Below are 21,461 nucleotides of genomic sequence, written 5' to 3'. Positions count from 1 at the left end.
CTACTCTGCACCTACTGTCTCAACATCTGAATGCTCAGTTATGAAAAGTCAACTGACAATTACTCCTGAGGTGCTGACCTGTTGCACCCTCTACAACCACTGTGATTATTATTTGACCCTGCTGGTCATCTATGAACATCTTGAAGATTGATCTGGCCTTAATGGCCATATACTCTTATAATCTCCACCCGGCACAGCCAGAAGAGGAATGACCACCCCTCAGAGCCTGGTTCCTCTCTAGGTTTCTTCTTAGATTCCAGCCTTTCTAGGGAGGTTTTGCTAGCCACCGTGCTTCTACATCTGCATTGCTTGCTCTATGGGGCTTTAGGCTCGGTTTCTGTATAAACACTTTGTGACAACTGCTGATCTAAAAAGGGGCTTTATAAATGTATTTGATTCATAGTATTGATATTAGCCCTCTGAACACAGTGAAGAGCAAGACATGCCGCTCTGTTCTGGGCTAGCTGCAGTTTTTCTAGGTCCTTCTTTGCAGCACCTGACCATATAACTGGTCACCCCTCTCTCTGTGTCCATGGACACAAAGGCAGAATGAATCTGATTGAGTTACAGACCTGCTGACAGCCTGGTTTGCACTAAGGTGTGTGTGGAGGTTGAGGTCCGGGGTCCATATCTAATCTTAGAGTTAAACAATGCTGTAGCGTAAGAGCTCAGACAATGCTAGGGCTTGCCTCGTCTCGGGCCTCCCATGTAGAATTGTAGTGTGATTTGAATAAATTGTTACATGTCATTTCAGCAAGCCATGACACCCACCATCTCAGATTGTTCTGAAATAATTTATGTAGTTAGAAAGCACCTGACCATATAACTGGTCACCCCTCTCTCTGTGTCCATGGACACAAAGGCAGAATGAATCTGATTGAGTTACAGACCTGCTGACAGCCTGGTTTGCACTAAGGTGTGTGTGGAGGTTGAGGTCCGGGGTCCATATCTAATCTTAGAGTTAAACAATGCTGTAGCGTAAGAGCTCAGACAATGCTAGGGCTTGCCTCGTCTCGGGCCTCCCATGTAGAATTGTAGTGTGATTTGAATAAATTGTTACATGTCATTTCAGCAAGCCATGACACCCACCATCTCAGATTGTTCTGAAATAATTTATGTAGTTAGAAAGATAAGACTAGCAGGGGGAAAAACATCACCAGATTCACAGGGACTACATTACATAGGATAAAAAGGAATACTATAAGAAGCAGCTCCATACTACTTGTCAGACAGAGAACTGATACGGTATACTGGTTGTTGGGGTGGGAGTGGCACAGTGGATGCTCCTCAGAAGAGGAAGGGGAGGATCATCCTCCTCAGTGAATTTCATAAAAATAAAAATTCTAAAACATTTAAAATAAATCCTTTTTAGATAAAACTATACTAAAAGTATTAACGTCACCAAATAATTGATTAAAACACAGGTTTTAAGGTCTACAGTAACCTCAACAACACTCTTTAGGGTAGCACCATTGTGTAGCCGGAGGACAGCTAACTTCCGTCCTCCTCTGGGTACATTGACTTCAATACAAAACCTAGAAGGCTCATGGCTCTCACCCCCTTCCATAGACTTACACAGTAACTATAACAACTTCCGGAGGATGTCCTCCAACCAATCAGAGCTTTTGCAGCATGAACTGATATGTTGTTCACCCAATCAAAGGATCAGAGAATGAATCTAGTACTGAAAGCATAAGCTATATCTAGCTAGCACTGCAGTGCATACAATGTGGTGAGTGTTTGACTCAAAAATAAAGGAGAAGCAAGAGAGAGAGTCATTTTTTAACTTTCAGTTTCACTCACTTAGCTAGCAAAGGCAGCTAGCAAAGATAGCTAGCGAGTTTTCGTTTTACTAATTTATTGCCACCGGGGCCTCACGGTGTAACTGCTAAACTTCTTACTGACTATAAACTAAACGTTACCTTATGATTGAAGCGGGTTTACTATCTCCTTAGTTCTGTTAGCTATGTTGACTATGACGTTACTTTAGCTAATATGGCAACAACGATGTAGGCTGTGTGTAGCGGTTTTGATATGGTTTGGCTTGGAAAGTTTTTTTGCCTGGTCACATACAGCTGATGTGTTGTGCATTGAAGTCCACAAGTAAAGGGAAAAGGTGAGGGGAGGAGAGAAGGGAATACAACGTGGCTGCTATGTAAGTAACCTGTCTTTATGTGTGATCAGGGATTTATTCATTACGATTCTGTTGAAAAACATTTCTTAAAACGGAAGCAAACAGAACGAAATGGGGATAAACATACCTGAATTTGTCCAATTTAAACTCTGTTGGACTAAAAATGTTGCAAGGGGAAATTGTATGGGTCACGGTTAGTCCATGTGTCACTCACTGTCTGTCACTTCAAATTCTTGACCTGTGTGCAACTACTTTGTAAACGTTTATTCATAGGCTTGGTTGTAGCAACCTCATGATGGGTATAGGGAACATTTTAGTATCATGTAGTAGCCTAAACCTATGGATGTTACGTTGAACTGGTTGAATGAAATATGAATGACAGTCATCCAATACGCCGTAATAGAAATAACATTTCTAAAATACTCCTTCCTCATCATAAACGGCACCGACAGCCACTGGATTGGCGTGAGTTGTAATGGGGTCCATGGGTGGCATTTGATCATTTTATTGGATTCCTCATGTTTTACCTGTTGTTAGGAATAATGATGTTCCAAATCGGATGTTGGGTACTATATGTATTGAAGATGATATGAATCTTATAATTTAAAATGTAGGTGCAATCAATTAGGCATAATTTCTCAGACTTCAAATTAAATTAACATGGCTCATAGGTTATCTGTGGTCAGATCTATGGAAGTCCTAAAACTATGCTGTGTTATGATAGGCTGCAGTCAGCTGAACTACTGGTAAATGCAGTAGCTTGGGACTGTCATGACATCATACACGACTAAACTGGAGAACGTATTTAAAAGGAACAATTCAAAACATTTACATACATTTAGGACAGTATTGCAGTTAAACAGCGTTAGCATTTTTCTAAAGTGCAGCAACAAAATACTTCTCCAAGACTGTTGTAGTGAAGTTCAAATAGAATGGAAACTCTGAAACAGGTGAAAGCCACCTCCACTACATTGCGTTCACCAATCCAGTCATGTTGAGATCAGTGATTACTTCTAGGAAAGGAGGAAGGATGAAAGCGGGTGGAGGAAAGGGAGGGAGCATGTCTAAACCTCAGAGATAAGATCAGCACTGAATCTGAGCTGTGACACCTCTGAAATCGAACTCTTCCCATGAGGCACTAAAAAGTCGACACAAAAGATTCAGTTACCAAACATGTTGTAACTTGTAAACCCAACATCTCACCCCGGGGCATCTGCAATGCAAAGGCATTCGGTTGTTCTCCCTCCATCTTTAGTTTGCTTAGTGTCGTCTTTGTTGTTTTCCAAACATGGTCTGAAGGGGACCGGGGGGGGGGGCTTCTAGAGAGAGCACTGAGCCAGTATCATAACAGCACACGATGGCTGATCAAGTGAACTCTGAGACTGACAGCTCTATAGACAAAAGCTCTGCAGGGACTCCTCTGGGTAGAGAGAGAGACACTCAAACACAGAACTAACTTGACACACATCTCCTGCTGGAAGAAACATTTCCAAACTGTTTAAAGTTGTGTTAAATTGTCCTGAGCCTTTAAATATCTCAGGCTGGATACAATCAAACCTGCTTTAGGAATGTTTAAATGCTCTGGCAAAGATAGCATGTTAACCTGCAGTTATTCTGCAGCCCAGAGTGGTTGGTTCCCTTATGCCCGGGGGCCTGGCACAGTGGCAGGTGAGGCTGGCGATGCCAACATTAAAGCCTGAACGGTGGCTGGGACACAACCCTTAACAGGTGCACCATAGCACAGGTGCATACGCTTAGTGGGACTAGTCCCATAGTCTTCCCTGGGAATCCCTGGGAATGAAGTTATGAAACCCCTGTAGAGCCATTCACTCTACCTAATGTTTCATATCTCTTTATTACACAGTCATACGCTTCAGTTGGTGTTACTGTTAATATGTAATAATGGCAATAACTTCACGCTAAATTGTATTTTGTGTTGCTGGTTCATCTGAATCCCAAACAAAACAAAAAAAGGTTATTGTTCATTAACAATTTTACCATGAAATGTCTATATTTCCACACCAGCTAAACAATGCAGTACAATACATCATGATATTGTCACAAGCAAGTTGTTAATGACAACTCTGGAGAAACAAGCAGTCGGTAATTTACATTTATCAATCAGAGAGAAAAGTAAAGGTTAAGGAGACTCTTAGGTGTGGAGGTCTACAGACTTAGGAGGACCCCTCCACAGCAGAAACAGGTCATGTTGTCAGCAGGCAGGCTCTTTCTCAGCACAGAGCCACTCTGCAGACTGAACTCTCTCCGTTTCCTTCCAACACTAACTCTGTCTCTCTAGCTCCCTCCCTCTCTATGTCCCTCTAACCATCTCTTACTTCCTCCCCCCCTATTGGTCTTCAGGTTTACCTCCAGTCATGGCGACAATGCCTCTGAATCAAACAATCCAATACTTTGCATCATCTAGGTTTTGCCCCTGTGACCTATAACATTAATGTGTGATAAGGATCAAATAGCTGGACCCAGAGGTGTGGTACAGCACTGTGATGTCCAGGATCACATAACTAACTATGCCACCTTTATGCTTTATGGGGGTTTCTTGGCCGCCTGCCTGAAACGGGGACACAATAAATGAAGGAAAGAGAGGAATATCACACATTCAAATATAACACAGGAGCTGGGCTAGAAACAATATGTTAATGAAAAGAGTATATATATTTGATCTATTCACCGTTTTCTGCCCCCAAGCTGGATTTTTTAATTGACCTGAGCAACATTTGTGTGGTCACAGAGTTTAGTAAGACGATATGGTTGTATAAACTGATTCAAATAAAGATCACACTCTCCTCGGGAGCAGCAAACAGCGAGCGGACGAACATTCACTCTCCTTTCATTGGTGACACAAAATATTTAATCTGCTTCTCTCCAGCCCACATAACGCAGTGGATTGACACACACACACTTACTAGAGCTGTGGATTCCACCCCACTGTGGATTCAACCCCACTGTGGATGCTGGATCTCACTGAAGATGACCATCAATTAGTATCTGGCTCGTTAAAAGGCCACCAATTAACTGAAAGACACTTTGAATCGCTCATTTAGAGATTTTCTCTGAAAAATATAGGACAAATGCTATCCCTTTAAAATAGTTAGCAAGAATATTTCAAATAGTTTAACATGGGCTAATTAACGGAGTTGAGATGAAGACCTGGATCCACAGTGGGTTCCCAGGACCATGTTCCTCTCTCAGTCCCCCTTGGCTCATAGACAGCCTCAGGCCCAGACCATGTGTCAGGTATTTAGCACACTAAGCCTTGTTGTGAGAGAACAACTCAACACATACATATGTCTGTTATGATGACCCCAACATGCGAAGCCTGCTGTGTGTCTGTCTTTACTTGATATTAGATTTTATGGAGGGAGGGGTTGGCAAGATGACAGAAACTCAATCTGATACAGTGTTGTGGATGGCATGGTTGGTTGTTCCTCTTATAGTGTTCTGCGGGACAACATTTCTCTCTCTCTCTCACGCACGTACGTACCCACACATACACACACTTTCTATCTGCCTCAGCATGGGTAGGGTCTGAAGCAGGTTTCTTGTGTTGGGTTGCTGAATGGGTCTCATTAGGAACTGAGCTCTCAAGGCCAGACATACAAAAGCTTTCCTACCCTTCCTCTCCTCTCCCTCCTGGCCGAACCCAGGGGGCTACCCACTGGCCACAGAATACACTCACACAGACAACAGATTCATTCAGTTAATCTCACACACACACACAGGCCTGCTGTGAGGAGTTGTAAAGTGTGATACCGCCAGAGGAGAGGTAGCTGATGTTGAATTAGTATTGTTCTCTGTGGTTGATGGCCAGATATCATCACAAAAAGAGCAGTGTTGGGAACTCAAGGATACACCGGGAAAAACATTTTTAAATCCATGTGGAGCTCAGGGATGGCCCCAAGGCACACTAATGCCACATGTTCACTTTGTTAAAGATGCACTATGCAGAAATAACTCTGCCATTTCCTGGTTGTTAAAATTGGAATAAATTGCCTAATTTCAGTTTGTGACTCAAAACAAGCAAGTATAGCGTAGAGAATAATTGTACTAACTGCTGTGAAATACATTTTCCATAATCAAAAATATTATATTTTCAGGTGTTTAAAGCTGGTGTACAAAACTGAAAGTAAAAGAAGCAAGACTAAACTTACAGTGCATTCAGAAAGTATTCAGACCACTTCCCTTTTTCTACATTTTGTTACGTTACAGCCTTATTCTAAAATGTATTAAATATATTTTTTTCTCATCAATCTACACACAATACCCAATAATGACAGTAAAAACAGGTTGGTAGAAAGGTTTGTATTCAGACCCTTTGCTATTAAACTCGAATTTGAGCTCAGGTGCATCCTGTTTCCATTGATCATCCTTGAGATGTTGCTACAACTTGATTGGAGTCCACCTGTGGTAAATTCAATTGATTGGACATGATTTGGAAAGGCACATACCTGTCTATATAAGGTCCCACAGTTGACCGTGCATGTCAGATCAAAAACCAAGCCATGAGGTTGAAGGAATTGTCCGTAGAGCTCTGAGACAGGATTGTGTCGGGGCACAGATCTGTGGAAGGGTACCAACACATATCTGCAGCATTAAAGGTCCCCAAGAACACAGTGGCATCCATCATTCTTAAACAGAAGAAGTTTGGAACCACCAAGACTCTTCCTAGAGCTGGCCGTCCGGCCAAACTGAGCAATCAGGGGAGAAGGTCCTTAGTCAGGGAGGTGGCCAAGAACCCGATGGTCACTCTGAGAGAGCTCCAGAGTTCCTCTGTGGAGATAGGAGAACCTTCCAGAAGGACAACCATCTCTGCAGCACTCCACCAATCAGGCCTTTGGTAGAGTGGCCAGACGGAAGCCATTTCTCAGTAAAAGGCACGACAGCCCTCTTGGAGTTTGCCAAAAGGCACCTAAAGGACTCTCAGACCATGAGAAACAAGATTCTCTGGTCTGATGAAACCAAGATTGAGCTCTTTGTCCTGAATACCAAGTGTCAGGTCTGGAGGAAACCTGCCACTATCATTACGGTGAAGCGTGGTGGTGACAGCATCATGCTGTGGGGATGTTTTTCAGCAGTAGGGACTGGGAGACTAGACAGGATTGAGGGAAATAGGAACAGAGCAAAGTACAGAGTGTTCCTTGATGAAAACCTGCTCCAGAGCACTCAGGACCTCTGACTGGGGCATAGGTTCACCTTCAAACAGGACAACGATCCTAAGCACACAGCCAAGACAATGCAGGAGTAGCTTCGGGACAAGTCTCGAATGGGCCAACCAGAGCCCAGACATTAACCTGATTGAACTCTCTGGAGAGACCTGAAAATAGCTGTACAGCGACACTCCCCATCCAACCTGACAGAGCTTGAGAGGATCTGCAGAGAAGAATGGGAGAAACTCCCCAAATATAGGTGTGCCAAGCTTGTAGCATCATACCCAAGAAGAGTCGAGGTTGTAATTGCTGCCACGGGTGCGTCAACAAAGTATTGAGTAAAGGTCTGAATACTTATAAATGTTAAATAATGAGTTTGTTATTTTTAACAAATGTGCAAACATTTCTATAAACCTGTTTTTGCTTTGTCATTATGGGCTATTGTGTGTAGATTGATGAGGGGAAAAAACGACTTAATCCATTTTAGTGTACGGCTGTAATGTAACAAAATGTGGAAAAAGTCAAGGGGTATGAATACTTTCCGAATGCACTGTAAGAACGAGAAGCATAGAAATAACCCACATAGAACCGATCTACCGCTTCTTAGGCTTGTTTTCAATGACAATGAATGATCTAAAACTCACATTTATGTGAATTTGGTTGGGTTGCCCAAAAAGTTACAATTCGCAGTTTTAATTATATAAACCTACAGTTTGAGCACGCTATGCTCTCCTTTTGCGTCCTCCCTCTTCTTTCTCTGCGTCCTCCCTCTTCTTTCTCTGCGTCCTCCCTCTTCTTTCTCTGCGTCCTCCCTCTTCTTTCTCTGCGTCCTCCCTCTTCTTTCTCTGCGTCCTCCCTCTTCTTTCTCTGCGTCCTCCCTCTTCTTTCTCTGCGTCCTCCCTCTTCTTTCTCTGCGTCCTCCCTCTTCTTTCTCTGTGTCCTCTCTTCATATAAATAGGCTGATGACACAATCACACTTTTCACAAAAAGAGAAAAAGGAGAAAAAAGAAAAGGAAATAAGAGAAAGGGACTGGCTCTGGCACAGCGGCTCCTTTCTTCTGCTTTCAGAAATGCAGGTTAAAAAGCAGCCTCTTTTCATCCTCTCTCTCCATCTCTCTCAGACTCAGGAACAGGCAATGTATTGTGATGGATAGAAAAGGATACTGTGGCATTTATCAGAGAGGAGGAAAGGAAAGACAAAATATACTCCCAATCAAGAGAAAGAATAAGAGAAGGGGAAGAAAGGATGTGTATGAAGGGCCCCTTTTTGCCCAAACCCCACCCCCCCGTACCCCTTCAGGCTAACTCAGACAAAAGGGTAGGCCCACACAATGAGCTGTCTCCTTTAGCCTCGGCACACTTTGTATCTAAGGCCCATTCAGGACCACAACTTTAGGTCACCCACATGTTCACAGAGCATATGTGGCTGAGAAAGGGTGTGGGTGTGTGTGTGCGTGTATAGGTCCCCGTTTGCTGAGGGCCTTATAGACTGGAGGGCCATGGCTTGGAGGCGTTGTCATGGAGATTTCTTTGCGCAGTAAGGACAACATCAAGTGATTCTAAAGAAGGCACCGATGCTACATGTGGTATCGCTTGAAAATGTCGGCAATCAGACGTCTACAGCGGGTGGTCCCTAAAAGACAGCGAGCTGAAAGATTGGCACTGCTTTACACACATCTAACCTAACAGAAAAGACAGTGAATGTGTGTGCCTCAGCCTCTCCAGAGTTTATATATCTTCAAGAGTCTCAAATCCACCCATATCACGTTTAGTATTGAGAAATAGTGAGTGAGAGAGCGAGCTGTCATTTCCATAAATTGGAAATGGGGCCGGAGGGTAGGACTGACATTTTATTGGCTCTTAACCAACCATGCTATTTTGTTTGTTTTTTTGCGTTGGTCATAACTTATTTTGTGCATAATGTTGCTGCTACTGTCTCTTATGACCGAAAAGAGCTTCTGGACATCAGAACTGGGATTACTCACTTCAAATTGGATGAAGAGTTCTTCTTCAATGAGTCAGATGGGTGGGATATACTACTACAGACACCTGACCAGGCCCAGATCCCCGTGATTCGCTGGAAAGGGAAAAGGACGTTTTGCGGAAAGAGATTGGGGTGCCTTGTGAGGATCAAGCAACGACTGGCTAATCTGCTCTTGCCTTCCATCCTGCTAGCTAATGTTAAATCAGTGGAAAATAAATGGGACGAACTGAAAGCACGTGTACCCTACCAACAGGACATTAAAAACTGTAATATCTTATGTTTCACAGAGTCATGGCTGAACGACGACATTAACAACATACAACTGGCGGGTTATACACTCTATCGGCAGGACAGAACAGCAGCCTCTGGTAAGACACGTGGCGGGGGCCTATGCATATTTGTAAACAATAGCTGGTGCACGATATCTAAGGAAGTCTCAAGGTTTTGCTCACCTGAGGTAGAGGATCTCATGATAGTGTGGTCTACAGCTTATCTACCTAGAGTTTATCTGTATTTTTTGTAGCTGTCTACATACCACCACAGACCGATGCTGTCACTAAAACCGCACCCAATGAGCTGTATACCGCCATAAGCAAACAGGAAAACACTCATCCAGAGGCGGTGCTCCTAGTGGCCGGGGACTTTAATGCAGAGAAACTTACCTCATTTCTATCAGCATGTTAAATGTGCAACCAGAGGAAAACAAATTCTAGACCACCTTTACTCCACACACAGAGACACGTACAAAGCTCTCCCTCGCCCTCTATTTGGCAAATCTGACTATCCTCCGGATTCCTGCTTACAAGCAAAAATGAAAGCAGGAAGCACCGGTGACTCAGTCTATTAAAAAAAAGTGGTCAGATGAAGCAGATGCTAAGCTACAGTACTGTTTTGCGAGCAGACTGGAATATGTTCCGGGATTCCTCTGATGGCATTGAGGAGTACACCAAATCAGTAATTGACTTCATCAATAAGTGCATCGATGACGTCGTACCCACAGTGACTGTACGTACATACCCCAACCGGAAGCCATGGATTACAGGCAACATTCACACTGAGCTGAAGGGTAGAGCTGCCGCTTTCAAGGAGCGGAACTCTAAATCAGGAAGCTTATAAGAAATCCCGCTATGCCCTCCAACGAACGACCAAACAGGCAAAGCGTCAATACAGAACTAAGATCGAATCGTACTACACCGGCTAAGATGCTCGTCGGATGTGGCAGGGCTGGCAAATTATTACAGACTACAAAGAGAAGCACAGCCGAGAGCTGCCCAGTGACACAAGCCTACCAGACGAGCTAAATAACTTCTATGCTCGCTTCGAGGCAAGTAATACTGAAACATGCATGAGAGCATCAGCTGTTCCGGACGACTGTGTGATCACTCTCTACACAGCCAATGTGAGTAAGACCTTTAAACAGGTCAACATTCACAAGGCCGCTGGGTCAGACCGATTACCAGGATGTGTACTCCGAGCATGCGCTGACCAAATGGTCTTCACTGACATTTTCAACCTCTCCCTGTCTGAGTCTGTAATACCAACATGTTTCAAGCAGACCACCAAAGTCCCTGTGCCCAAGAACACTAAGGTAACCTGCCTAAATGACTACTAAGCTTCCTGCCATCCAGGACCTCTATACCAGGCGGTGTCAGATGAAGGCCCTAAAAATGGTCAAAGACTCCAGCCACCCTAGTCATAGACTGTTCTCTCTGCTATAGCACAGCAAGTGGTACCGGAGCGTCAAGTCTAGGTCCAAGAGGCTTCTAAACAGCTTCTACAGCTTCTACCCCCAAGCCATAATACTCCTGAACAGCTAATCAAATGGCTACCCAGACTATTTGCATTGCCCCCCCCCCCCCCTTCCATGCTGCTGCTAATAATCTCTGTTATTATGTATGCATAGTCACTTTAATAACTCTACATACATGTACAAATTACCTCAACACTGGTGCCCCCCCACATTGACTCTGTACCGGTACCCCCTGTATATAGCCCCGCTATTGTTATTTACTGCTGCTCTTTAATTATTTGCTATTCTTACCTCTTACTTTTGGGGGGGGGGGGTGTTTTCTTAAAACTGCATTGTTGGTTAAGGGCTTTTAAGTAAGCATTTCATTGTAAGGGCTACACCTGTTGTATTTGGTGCATGTGACCAATTAAATTTGATTTGAGAGAGTTGCAAAACTGGTTCTTCTCCTTGGACTGGGTAAAATTGGCTGAGCCAAAGCCAATCTCAGTCAATTGCATGTGTGCTTGTGTGTACCGTCATGTATAGGTCAGACAGATACCGACATGAACATAAATGACTAAACAAAGCCACTGCAGTCAGAGAGTTACAAAAGCAACAAGACATGTCATAGGCTATTGATTCTGAGCCAGGGAACCCAATTAACCAATCAATCAACAAATCAATCAATTCTTAAAAGGGGTGTGCACAGATAAAAATGGTTTAAAAATCAACATTCTCCTTTATAGAAACCTAGCAAATTATTGAAGGATTAACAGTTTGTTTTTAAACCAATCATGACATACGTGTTCTCTTTTTCTTTGTCCATTATGTAATGTAATTCCCAATAGAACTTGATTTCTCAGAGCAGACCTTGCTTTTTTTCAAAATTTTATATAGGCTATAATCTATAGCCTAAAATAGCCAGTATTCTGGATTTACTTCTTTGCACTGCAATATTTTGACTGTTTATAATTGGTGAAAATGGTCTCTCACTCAGGTACAGTTCAACAGTAATGATACAGCACATCATTCCTTTTCAGATGTGTTTCCTGGTATATTTACCTGCTGTCCAAATCCATATTTTAAATAGAGGTGAGATAGATAGCTATGATGGATAGAAATGTAGAGATTAGAGGTCGACCGATTATTCAGAATGGCCAAATAATTAGGGCTGATTTCAAGTTTTCATAACAATCGGAAATCGGTATTTTTGGGTGCCGATTTCCGATGATTAAAATATATAAATATATATATATATATAAAAATATATATATATATATATAAAAATATATATATATATATATATATATAAAAATATATAAATATATATATATATATAAATATATATATATATATAAAAATATATAAAAATATATAAATATATATAAAAATATATAAATATATAAAAATATATATATATATATAAAAATATATATATATATAAAAATATATATATATATATATATATATATATATATATATATATATATATATATATATATATATATAAATATATATATATATATATATATATATATATATATATATATATATATTTATAAAAATATATATATTTATAAATATATATATATATATATATATATATATATTTATAAATATATATATATATATATATATATATATATATATATATATATATATATATATATATATTTATAAAAATATATATATTTATAAAAATATATATATATATATATATATATATATATATATATATTTATAAAAATATATATATTTTATAAAAATATATATATATATATATATATATATATATATATATATATATATATTTATAAAAATATATATATTTATAAAAATATATATATATATATATATATATATATATATATATTTATAAAAATATATATATTTTATAAAAATATATATATATATATATATATATATATATATATATATATTTATATATATATATATATATATATATATATATATATAAAAATATATATATATATAAATATATATAAATATATATATATATATATAAATATAAATATATATATATATATATAAATATAAATATATATATATATATATATATATATATATATTTTTTTTTTTTTTTTTTTTAAATACCTTTTATTTAACTAGGCAAGTCAGTTAAGTACACATTCTTATTTTCAATGACTGCCTAGGAACTGTGGGTTAACTGCCTTGTTCAGGGGCAGAACGACAGACTTTCACCTTGTCAGCTTAGGGGTTCCAATCTTGAAACCGCACAGTTAACTAGTCCAACGCTCATTGCACTCCGAGTAGGCTACCTGTAACGCGAATGCAGTAGAAGCCAAGGTAAATTGCTAGCTAGCATTAAACTTATCTAATAAAAACAATCAATCATAATCACTAGTTATAACTACTAATCCAGTTTAGCAGGCAATATTAACCAGGTGAAATTGTGTAATTTCTCTTGCGTTCATTGCACGCAGAGTCCGGGTATATGCAACAGTTTGGGCTGCCTGGCTCATTGCGAACTAATTTGCCAGAATTTTACGTAATTATGACATACATTGAAGGTTGTGCAATGTAACAAGAATATTTAGACTTAGGGATGCCACCCTTTAGATAAAATACCGAACGGTTCCGTATTTCACTGAAATAATAAACGTTTTGTTTTCGAAATGATAGTTTCCGGATTCGATCATATTAATGACCAAAGGCTCGTATTTCTGTGTGTTATTATGTTATAATTAAGTCTATGATTTGATAGAGCTGTCTGACTGAGCAGCAGCAGGTCCGTAATCATTCATTCAAACAGCACTTTTGTGCGTTTTGCCAGCAGCTCTTCGCAAGCACAGCGCTGTTTATGACTTCAAGCCTATCAGCCTAATGGCTGGTGTAACCAATGTGAAATGGCTAGCTAGTTAGCTGGGTGTGCGCTAATACTGTTTCAAACGTCACTCGCTTTTAGATTTGGAGTAGTTATTCCCCTTACGCTGCAAGGGCCGTGGCTTTTGTGGAGCGATGGGTAACGATGCTTCGAGTGTTGTCGATGCGTTCCTGGTTCGAGCCCAGGTAGGAGCGAGGAGAGGGACGGAAGCTATACTGTTACATTGGCAATACTGTAGTGCCTATAAGAACATCCAATAGTCAAAAGGTATATGAAATACAAATGGTATAGAGAGAAATAGCCCTATAAATACTATATTAACTACAACCTAAAACATCTTACCTTGGAATATTGAAGTCTCATGTTAAAAGGAACCACCAGCTTTCATATGTTCTCATGTTCTGAGCAAGGAACTTAAACGTTAGCTTTCTTACATGGCACAAATTACTTTCTTCTCCAACACTTTGTTTTTGCATTATTCAAACCAAATTGAACATGTTTCATTATTTATTTGAGGCTAAATTGATTTTATGTTTTATATTAAGTTAAAATAAGTGTTAATTCAGTATTGTTGTAATTGTCATTATTAAAAAAATATAGATTTTTAATTATTATTATTTATTTATTTTTAAATCGTCCGATTAATCGGCATCAGCTTTTTTGGTCTTCCAATAATCGGTATCGGCGTTGAAAAATCATAATCGGTCGACCTCTAGTAGAGATAGAGATATAGGCTGTATACAGTTCCTAAGAAATGGCAATGCACTTTTACGACTGAAAGTAGAGTATTCAACTATAAGGTGCTTCGTTTTTTGCTCTAATAGCTGTGCAGTTGAGGAACAAGCACACGTATATTTGTTTTGTTTGGAACACAACCCTGCATCCCCAGCATCACACAATTACTGCTGTTGTTGACACAATCCAAAACCGTTCTATTGACAACAATTTTGGTGTGCATAGAATTGAGTCATGCGTGCATTCAGGTGCGTGCTCCGGGGCAAATTTTCTTCACATAGGCTCATTCTGTTCAGGACAACCCAGGGTATAACGCCATGTCATCTTCTAACTGTACATCAAACATAGTGATCAGAAATGTTGAAACTGTATATGACATGGTTTTATGATGTGGAAAAGTGAAGTTCACATTTGGACTCACAGGTGTTTGGCTTGCTTGTATGACATCAAAGCGCTATTTATTATAAATCCTCAACTTCTCATCTTTCATTATACATTCCTACTAATTTATAGCATTTCCCTGACTCATAACAACAAACATTTTTGCAAAAGTTGGCCAAATAGCAGGAGGAATGAGGGCAACATTTTGTCAGGTGTGGTGTTCAAATTCAGAACAGCTGTCAGTCGAAACATTTTTAAAGTTGTGAAGCACAGAGCCAGAGCGCTGACATAATTTATAGCATGTTACTGTATAGCCACTTCGTTCCAAATTACGTGCTCATCAGTGCCCAAATCTGCCATTTTCAACCCATATGGGTACGAGTGTAAAGGGTTAACATCACAAAAAACAGACAAGCACACAAAGTTCTTTCTTATTAGCTTTCACTGATTCCAAAAGAGATACAAATCATTCTCCAAACAGAGAGATAAACAAATCCACTGGGTTGTGACAAACCACTATGTGACATTGACACACCTGACAGCCATAACAAACATCTGTGTCGGAGACGCCACAACAGGATACAAATATTCATGGTTAACAATAACACAAAATTATCAGAAACAAATTGAGAGTATTTTTTGACTAGGCCATTTATTAATAACTTAGCCATACATTCTCCTCCATAAAGAAGTGATACAGTGAAATAGTGTATTTTGAATCTGTATATTAAGATATTGTATATTCTATCAATATAATTATTTTGAATGTATTTTTACTCATTTATATATTTAGGCTTAATTTAACCAGGCCAGTCCCATTAAGACAGCAGTTTATTTTGATAGGGAGCCTGGCCCAAGAGGTAGTAGCATCACAATCATCCATACAAATACAGTACAGTGGCATTCCATTAACCACAGAACCACGTGAAGACATTTCTATTGTATTGTGTGAAATGTACTGCCTCTCCCCATTTGCGTCTTGGAAAATGCATTGTAGAGAGCAGTCTGTAATATTGTTACTTAGTCACACCAGCCACTCGTTAACTTATTGTTATAGAAAATAAAATATTTCCCTATATGTGGATGAATTTGACAAAGACTGTCTAAATTGCATTGCTTATGTTTGTGTAAACATAAACAATTCAACACTGAAAAACAATTGTATGTTGCACATTCCTTATAATTAGGCTTTTTTTTTTTTATAGACTTGTGAGAGTAGAGTCAGTCATGCATTGATGAATGAATCAAGTAAAATTCCACTGTCTGATGTGACGTCGCTCACATTACATGAACAATGAAATAGGCGAAACACATTTTAGCCAACAAAACATCCTGGAGAAATGTATTTAGATAGAGGCATGGTGAAACACACCTTGGTCCTGTAGCAGCTTGCTTTCTGCCGCAACGCCCCACTTCATGCCCTCTCTGCACTAACACACACCTGCAGCAGGTACAGGAATACACACACACACACACACACACACACACACACACACACAGCCCAGACTTGTGTATTCTGAGAGGGATTAAACGTTGTTTAGCTGTGGCATGAGAAAGTCAAAGCAGCGTTCACAGCAGCTTCCGTTCTTTCTTGTTCAGACTGATTTATTACCGTGAGTGAATAGCTCCTTATAGCTGAAGACGCCACGGACTTAAAACACCACTATAGGACTGTTGAATGTACACCCACGGTTCACACCAAGTTAAAGATGCACAATACAACACCAGGTGGGGTTGATTTTATTCCCAGGAATTGTAAAGAAATTTGAGGTATATGACTCCTACTACCATTAAGTATTATTTAATAACACTACACCTGTGCTCAGAAAGCTGTCTAAAATACATTAGACTGTATTTTAGACTGTTAGAAATGTGACATTATGCTATATTTATAAGACTGGCACAAAATGTAACAGAAAGACACCACACAGATGAGATGACTGGAAAACAGCTAAATAAATAAAATGTCACAGGCAAACCAAAATGTTCAATAGAATTACTGCAACTTTAGGCTAACAAAATAAAAAAAGTTCAGTATGCCACAAACAAGATGTTACTGCCTTAGTTAAAACTTCATAACGTTGCAAATTGAAAACCTTGTTACAGATTGTAACCTCAGTTCTCATTTTGGATCAAACTTATTTTTCATTAATTTTACTTTATAATATTGTATATTAATGACTGAAGTGGAATCAGTTTGGTAGAAAGGAGTCTTACCTTGAAATGTCAGAGAGGCTGATATGCAAGGCAGTAGGTAAGATATGTGTTCTCTAGTCTCGGACTGAGATTACTACTGACTGACTGTCTCTTAACTGTGTCTACGGTCTCACTGCGTCTCTACTGATTGAGCTCTATGAGCAATGCTGAGTCTGAGACATCCTCTATGTTTCCCCCAATAAGGTACCACCGAGACAACAACAGGTGGAGACTGTTTGTGTGTGTGTATGTGGGTGCATGAGATAGTGGGAGGGAGGAGTCAGAGGTCCATCAAAAGTCAATGATCTGCTAACTCTCCTCCATAGCATGAAGTCTGCATCGACCAATCAGTGGAACAAAACACTAAACTGGGTTTACTCATGACACAAAACCAGCCTGCGTTATTTTCAGTGTTAGGACATCTCCTACTGAAGTGATGTGGTGCATTTCACAGTTATGTACAAAGATCAAGTAACTCATGAAATCAAAGTATATTATAAAATATTACCTCAAGATCTCTTTAAATCATATCATGCCTCAAGAAGGAAAGAGCCCATTCCATGAGAACTTTCTCTCTCACAAACACAGGGATGGTGTATAAAGCCATTTTCTTCCATTGCATGCCTCTCTAACCTGGTTGGACCTGTACTAACACACTTAGTCAACTTTAGTCAATGATTACTGGTCTCTTTGTCAATATTCTATCATTTTTGTCCGGTCACAAAGAGAAAAAGGCCAGTCTGGCTCATTAATCTTGTTATCCAACAGGAGACAACATGCAGTAAAATTTCCCCACAGGCCTTTCACTCCCCTCATTATAGACAAGAACACGGCTTATCAATCTACCCTGTGACACCCTTCCCACAACATCCCTGACAGATACGCACACTAAATCTTTTAAAAAGTGGTCTAAGAGGAGCTTTAAAACATCCAGTTATCTTGCCAAGGACTATATAAAATGTTCATTTTTGTATTCAGTTTTGATTATAAATTATTTTTTTAAAGTTTCATCTGTTTTACCTCATTTCTACCAGCATGTCACATGTGCAACCAGAGGGAAAAAAACTCCAGACCACCTTTACTCCACACACAGAGAAACATACAAAGCTCTCCATCGCCCTCCATTTGACAAATCTGACCAAAATGATATCTTCCCGATTCCTGCTTACAAGCAAAAACTAAAGCAGGAAGTACCAGTGTCTCGCTTAATACGGAAGTGTTCAGATGACGCGGATGCTACGCTACAGGACTGTTTCGCTAGCGCAGACCGGAATATGTTCCGGGATTCATCCAATTGCATTGAGGAATTGGATCAATAAGTGCATCATCAATAAGTGCATCTACGACAACGTCCCCACAGTGACCGTTGGTACCCCAACCAGAAACCAAGAACTACAGGCAACATCCGGACCGAGCTAAAGGCTAGAGCTGCCGCTTTCATGGAGCGGGACACTAATCTGGACACTAACAAGAAATCCAGCTATGCCCTCCAATGAACCATCTGTCAATACAGGACTAAGATTGAATCCTACTACACCGGCTCTGACACTTGTCGGATGTTTATTTTTTTTATTTTACCTTTATTTACCTTTTACCTTTATTTTACCTTTAACTAGGCAGTTAACTAACAGTTAAGAACAAATTCTTATTTTCAATGACGGCCTAGGAACAGTTAACTGCCTGTTCAGGGGCAGAACGACAGATTTGTACCTTGTCAGCTCGGGGGTTTGAACTTGCAACCGTCCGGTTACTAGTCCAACGCTCTAACCACTAGGCTACCCTGCCGCCCCAGGCTTCCCTGCCAGATTTGGCAGGGCTTGCAAACTATTGCGGACTATAAAGGGAAACCCGGCGGCGAACTGCCCAGTGATGCGAGCCTACCAGTTGAGCGAAATGCCTTTTATGCTCACTTCGAGGCAAGCAACACTGAAGCATGCATGAGAGCACCAGCTGTTCTGGATGACTGTGTGATCACCCTCTCTGTAGCCGATGTGAGCAAGACCTTTAAACAGGTCTTGCTCACAAGCCCACGGGCCAGAAGGATTACTTACGAGCATGCGCGAACCAACTGGCAAGTGTCTTTGCTGACCTTTTCAACCTCTCTCTGACCGAGTCGGTAATACCTACATGTTTCAAGCAGACCAACATAGTCCCTGTGCCTAAGAAAGCAAAGGTAACCTCCCTAAATAACTACCACCCCATAGCACTCATATTGGTAACCATGAAGTGCTTTGAAAGGCTGGACATGGCTCACATCAACACCATCATACCGGAAACCCTACACCCACTACAATTTGCATACAGCCCCAACAGATCATGCAATCTCAATGGCACTCCACACTGCCTATTCACACCTGACAATCACAGGTGATAAAGGTAGGCAACAACACATCTGCCACACTGATCCTCAACACTGGGGCCCATCAGGGGTGCATGCTTAGTCCCCTCCTGTACTCCGTGGCCAAGCATGACTCCAACACCATCATTAAGTTTGCTGAAGACACAACAGTGGTAGGCCTGATCACCGGCAACAATGAGACGGCCTTTTTTATTTAACCTTTATTTAACCAGGTAGGCCAGATGAGAACAAATTCTCATTTACAACTGCAACCTGGCCAAGATAAAACAAAGCAGTGCGACAAAAACACAGAGTTACACATAGGATAAACAAACGTACAGTCAGTAACACAATAGAAAACTATGTACAGTGTGTGCAAATGTAGTAAGATTAGTGAGGCAATAAATAGGTCAGTGGCGACACTGGAGTGAATAGAATATGTGCAAGTAGAGATACTGGGGTGCAAAAGAACAAATAAAATAAATAACAATATGGAGATGAGGTAGTTGGTTGTGCTATTTACAGATGGGATGTGTACAGGTACAGTGATCGGTAAGCTGCTCTGACAGCTGATGAGTAAAGTTAGAGAGGGAGATATAAGTCTCCAGCTTCAGTGATTTTTGCAATTGTTCCAGTCATTGGCAGCAGAGAACTGGAAGGAAAGGCAGCCAAAATAGTTGTTGGCTTTGGGGATGACCAATGAAATATACCTGCTGTGGGTGTTGGTGGGTGTTGCTATGGAGACCAGTGACCTGAGATAAGGTGGGGCTTTACCTAGCAAAGACTTATAGATGACCTGGAGCCAGTGGGTTTGGCGATGAATATGAAGCGAGGGCCAGCCAACGAGAGCATACAGGTCGCAGTGGTGGGTAGCATATGGGGCTTTGGTGACAAAACGGATGGCACTATGACAGCAAATTGGATGTTGTCTGAGTAGAGTGTTGGAGGCTATTTTGTAAATGACATCGCCGAAGTCAAGAACTGGTAGGATAGTACGTTTTAAGAGGGTATGTTTGGCAGCATGAGTGAAGGAGGCTTTGTTGCGAAATAGGAAGACGATTCTATATTTAATTAGAGATGCTTAATGTGAGTCTGGAAGGAGAATTTACAGTCTAACCAGACACCTTGGAATTTGTAGTTGTCCACATATTCTTAGTCAGAACCGTCCAGAGTAGTGATGCTAGGCGGGCGGGCGGGAGTGTTGTATAGCATTGAAGCTCGTCTGGAGGTTTGTTAGCACAGTGCCCAAAGAAGGGCCAGATGCATACAGAATGGTGTCGTCTGCGTAGAGGTGGATCAAAGAATCACCAGCAGCAAGAGCATATCATTGACATTTACAGAGAAGAGAGTCGGCCCGAGAATTGAACCCTGTGGCACCCCCATAGACACTGCCAGAGGTCCGGACAATAGGCCCTCCGATTTGACACACTGAACTCTATCTGAGAAGTAGTTGGTGAACCAGACGAGGCAGTCATTTGAGAAACTAAGGCTATTGAGTCGGCCGATAAGAATGCAGTGATTGAGAGAGTCGAAAGCCTTGGCCAGGTCAATGAAGACGGCTGCAGAGTACTGTCTTTTATCGATGGCGGTTATGATATCATTTAGGACCTTGAGCATGGCTGAGGTGCACCCATGACCAGCTCGGAAACCAGATTGCATAGTGGAAAAGGTACGGTGAGATTCAAAATAGTCGGTGATCTGTTTGTTAACTTGGCTTTCGAAGACTTTAGAAAGGCAGGGCAGGATAGATATAAGTCTATAACAGTTTGGGTCTGGAGTGTCAAATAGTCTGGGTAGGCATTTGATTAGCTATTCAGGAATCTTATGGCTTGGGGGTAGAAGCTATTCAGAAGCCTCTTGGACCTAGACTTGTCGCTCCGGTACCGTTTGCCGAGAAGTAGCAGAGAGAACAGTCTGTGACTGGAGTCTGGAA

At 40.6% G+C, this 21,461-nt stretch overlaps 1 protein-coding gene across 9 annotated transcripts in view; it reads right to left on the bottom strand.

Annotated features, from left to right (window-relative positions):
- The window catches only part of LOC100135783 (rtSox23), a 69,377-nt gene that overhangs the window by 43,855 nt on the left and 4,061 nt on the right, over nt 1–21,461 (bottom strand). For 3 of the 9 annotated variants that reach the window (XM_036981840.2, XM_036981839.2, XM_036981841.2), the window contains one exon: nt 8,010–8,275. The gene's annotated coding sequence lies outside the window, so the exon portion shown is untranslated. 9 annotated transcript variants of the gene reach the window in all.

Source organism: Oncorhynchus mykiss, chromosome 7 (genome assembly GCF_057628025.1).
Source record: "Oncorhynchus mykiss isolate SJ-2025 chromosome 7, ASM5762802v1, whole genome shotgun sequence".
Lineage (NCBI taxonomy): Eukaryota > Metazoa > Chordata > Actinopteri > Salmoniformes > Salmonidae > Oncorhynchus > Oncorhynchus mykiss.
The sequence above is the reverse complement of the archived record's forward strand: the minus strand, read 5'-3'. Positions and strand labels throughout refer to the sequence as shown.